Source organism: Phocoena phocoena, chromosome 4 (assembly GCF_963924675.1).
Source record: "Phocoena phocoena chromosome 4, mPhoPho1.1, whole genome shotgun sequence".
Taxonomy (NCBI): domain Eukaryota; kingdom Metazoa; phylum Chordata; class Mammalia; order Artiodactyla; family Phocoenidae; genus Phocoena; species Phocoena phocoena.
In genome coordinates, this window is record NC_089222.1 from 58,586,945 (window position 1) to 58,591,737 (window position 4,793).

Genomic DNA, 4,793 nt, shown 5'->3' on the forward strand with positions numbered 1-4,793 from the left:
TTTAATTTTTTAAAAAACTGCCAAACCATCTCTGGAAGTTGGCTGTACCATTTTGCATTCCCACCAGCAATGAATGAGAGTGCCTGTTACTCCACATCCCTGCTAGTACTTGGCGTTGTCAGTGTTTTGGATTTTGTCCATTCTAATGGACGTGTAGTGATATCTTATTTTATTATTTTTTTTTTTTTGCGGTATGCGGGCCTCTCACTGTTGTGGCCTCTCCAGTTGCAGAGCACAGACTCCGGACACACAGGCCCAGCAGCCATGGCTTACAGGCCCAGCCGCTCCGCGGCATGTGGGATCTTCCCGGACCGGGGCACGAACCCGTGTCCCCTGCATCGGCAGGTGGACTCTCAACCACTGCGCCACCAGGGAAGCCCGTGATATCTCATTTTAATTTCCAATTCCCTAATGATCTATGATGTTGAGCATCCATCTTTTCCTATGCTTATTTGCCATCTGCATATCCCTTCTTTTTTACTGAAAACATTTTATTGGCTTCTGTTTTACTTAAATTTTTTTCATTGATATATATTTGACATTTTATATTAAATTAGTTTCAGGTGTACTTTATTGGCCTTTGGATAGAAACGGGAATTTATTTGCCAGGAAGGATGATCCCATCATACTTCTGCTAGAACCAGCACATGGCCTCCTATTTGCTGATTCTGTGTTTGGCCTCAATGCAACCTGTTCTTCACTTCTGTGATGCTGAAACCTGGCCTACCCAACACCACACAGAAGTCCAGACCATAGATACCAGTGCTTGGGTCACATTTGATCCCCAGATTGATGTGTATCTGGATCCCAAAACCAAAGTTTCCAGTATCTGAGCAATTCTTTCTTTCTTAACTCATACTTCATGCCTTTAGACTTCTCTCCAGGATTTCTTCTGCCTTGGCCTCACAATGGATGGCAATCTTTTCATTTCTCCTGATGCCAAAGGACCTGATGGTGTATCTAGCTTTGGAGAACACAGAGGTCCAGCTGGTGAGCCGCTCCAGCCCTGAGGCTGCCCGGCTCAGTCAGTCTCCACTCTGCCCCACACAGATGTTGAGGCAAAGCTTACACATGCAAAGTTCCCGCATAGGCTCTCCTTTTCACTCTGATCCTGAGTCTTGGTGGAGAATGGGAAGAGTATCTGTGCATCTTCTTTGGTGAGGTGTCTGTTCAGGACTTTTGCCCATTCCTTAATCAAGTTTTTTTTTTTTACTGTTGAATTCTAAAGGTTCTTTGTATATTTTGGATAACAGTCTTTTATCAGAGATGTCTTTTGCAAACATTGTCTTCCCATCTGTGGCTTGTTTTCTCATTCTCTTAACAGCGTCTTTTGCAGAGGTATTATTTATTTTTTCATTCAAGAAAGTCTATTCAACTGAGGGGACTACTCAGTAGACAAGAAGATCCCTGCCTTCATAACACCTACACTTTAATGGAGAAAATGACAATAAACAAATAAATGAATAAACATATGACAGGCATTTAAGTAGACATGGTTGGGGAGAAAATTTAAACAGGTTAAGGAGTTAGAGAGTAACTAGAGAAAGATCACTCTGGCTGCTGTGTAGACCTAACGTGGCCCAAAGTAGAATCAACCATAGTGGGAACAAGAGCAGGGGTGGGGACACCAGGTGGTAGTGTGTTGCAGTCATACAAGCAAGAGATATGTGGGTATGGATTAGAGTGGGAGCTGTGGAGGTGATGAGAAGTATCCAGATTCTGGACACTAGCTTTTGTTTTTGGCTGCACCACATGTCTTGTGGGATGTGGGATCTTAGTTCCCTGACCAGGGATTGAACCTGGGCCCTTGGCAGTGAGAGCTCCGAGTCCTAACCACTGGACTGCCAGGAATTCCCTGGACACTAGTTAAAAGTGGAGCTGAACCCTATCCATTAAACCACTGATGTCTCTTGAAAAAAAAAAAAAGTGGAACTGACATACTTGCTCATGGATTGGATGTAAGAGAAGTAAATGATTCAGGCATGAAAGCTAGGTTTGGGTCTAAGCAATCAAGTGAATGGTGGTAAAACTGGCGGGGGGTGTGGGGAAGGAACAGGATAGGCAAGGACCAGATCTGGGCATGGGACACTCGAATGACAATTCGGGTGGAGATGTTCGAGCAGGCCATTGTGATTCAACTTAGCATTGGAGCTATACATGTGACTCTTCCACGTATGAGAGCATGCTGGATATCTCTGCAGGCCTTCCAGATTCTCTCTCCACTCTGCTCCCTGCCTCCATATAGACTAATCCGTAGGGATTAAGTCAGTGGACTCCAATCTGGTTTCCAGCAGATTCAGCCCGCCGGCAGCAGATCAGAAGAGAGGAGAGCAAGGTGGGATAGCTTATTCTCCAACTCCCTCCCTGCAGTTCTCCTCAGCTGCCTGAGCCTCTCTGAAAATTTACAGCTCCTGTCAGGCAGGCTTCCACACAGCTGTCTCTCCAGATGCAGTAACTGCTCTGTCCCTTCACCCCTCCTTGTCCTTGGGTGGAAACAGCTCCTCCCCTTATTAGCCTGAGAGTACTGCTGTCCTTACACTTTTACAAATAGTCCCTTTAGTGAGCCCTGCTTGAATTACTGTAATTTGACTGTGCCATCTGTTTCTTGTTGGGTCCTTGACTGAATTTAAAAACCTGAGATTGGAGAAGATCACTTAGGGAGTGAGAAGAGATACAAGAGAAAAGAGATTTGAGGATGGACTCCTAGGACAGTCTTATTTAGAAGCTAGAGAGAGGAGGTGGGTTCCACAAAGCAGAGGTCAGAGGGATGGGAAGAAAAACAGGAACACGTGGTGGTGTCCGGGTGGTGGCTCAGTGAAGACAGGTGCAAGAAAAAGCTCTCCTACAGTGCCCCAAGCCACCACTGCTCTGGGACTCCCGGAACCTCTTGCTGCCCTCCTTATCACTCCTGACTCCTTGCCTCAGGTGAATTCTCTCTCATGGGTCTTGAAATTGCTTTGTAATTTGGCTTCCGACATTCCCAGGTCAGCTGATATGTTATACATATCTCATTCCTAAGGTTTGAGTCTTCCTCGGAGGCTCTCAGCAGCTGTGCAAATGTACAGATGCATTAAGTATGGGAGGGGGGAAAACAGAGTGAAACCGCCAAGGAACACACACACAGGCACACCCAATTACACCTGCCTCAGGCACTATTCTGTGACTATGGCCAGGGCAGGAACTATTTCATATTCACTCTGATGTTGAGTACTGAACATAACACCCAGTACACAGTGGCAGCTCAGTACATCGTTTTGGATGAATTAATTCTTTTTTAAAACATGGCTTATCGTGATAGACTATGCTTTTGGTGCATGAAGGCCCCTTTACAGACTTGACAACTAATTCCTTGAATTGCCGTATTATAATATGTCCCTGATTATGCTTTTGTATACTATGTAATGCCTGGGTGTGAATGCACTTTTTTTTTTTTTCTCCAAACAGAATTGTATTGAGAAGATGACAACATGAACTCTGAAGAAACAAAAGCTGTGGATTTTGGTCACTTGGGCTGTAGGGCCCTCAGATAAATATATTACTACTGTACTTCTAAGAACAATTCTCTTTGTTTAAAGTGTGAGACTGCTATTCACTAATATCTTGATGCCATTCCCAGAAATCATGCTTCATGTAATTGGCAAGATTTTGCAAAGGCTGTTCGCTATTTGCAGCCTCTGTATTAGTGTTCTTGACTGATTTCCTCAACTCTGACTCAGTGCAGGTGAAGAAAAAATCTCCCTCTTTTACAAAGTGGAGTTTGAATCCTGGCTGTGCCAACTTCACAAGCAGTGACCTTGTGAAAGACCTTAACTGCGTTGAGTCTTAGTTTCCTTATCTATAAAATGGGATTAATAGTATAGTTGATCCTCATTACTTACAGAGTCTGTGTTTGCGAATTCATCTACTTGTTAGAATTTATCCCTAACTCCAAAATCAATACTTGCAGCACTTGTGCAGTCATTCACAAACATGTGCAGTGCAACCAAAAATTTGAGTTGCTCAAGACGTGCGTTCCCAGCTGAGTTCATACTGTAAACCAGTAAACTTTTTATGGTCTATTTAGTGCCATGCTTTTGCATCTATGTGCTTTTTCTTGGTGGTTTTGCTATTTAAAATGACTCCCCAGCGTAGTGCTGAAGTGCTGTCCCGGTTTTCCTAAGCACAAGAAGGCTGTGATGTGCCTTACAGAAAAAATACAGATGTTAGTTAGGCTTTGTTCAGGCATGAGTTATGGTGCAGTTGGCTGTTAGTTTAATGTTAATGAATCAACAGTGTATATTAAATAAGGTGTCTTTAAACAGAAACACACATAAAACAAAGTTATGTGTTCACTGGTTCATTGGAAAAAATGTTGTGATCAGAGGCTCGCAGGAACCTAATCCTGTACTTCCCCTAGAAGAAATGGTTCAGTATATTGGCTAATTCAGTGTTTGCACAGAGTTTATAAAAGATAGTTAGAATTAGGATTAGGGTGCCCCTTAAAGACCTCATTTTAACTTAATTACCTCTTTAAAGAATGTATCTCCAGATAAAGTTACATTCTGAGATCCTGGAGATTAGGACTTCAACATACAAATTTTGGAGGACCCAATTCAGCCCATGACAACACTTATCCATCCTCATTTCCCACACCTGATTCTCTAGCCAGCCAAACTGTCCACTTGTCATTCCCTGAGGTTTCCTTGCCAGGTTCCTGGACTTTGTTCATAATACTGTGTCCTTACAGCATCCCCTATCTCTGCATATCTAAGTCAAATCTGCTTTTCAAAAATGAAAATATTGACAAGTGCTCA

The 4,793-nt window shown here is 43.2% G+C and overlaps 1 pseudogene; it reads right to left on the reverse strand.

Annotated features, from left to right (window-relative positions):
- Positions 1–598: 598 nt before the first annotated feature.
- Positions 599–1,088, reverse strand: LOC136122662 (large ribosomal subunit protein uL5-like; annotated as a pseudogene).
- Positions 1,089–4,793: the final 3,705 nt, after the last annotated feature.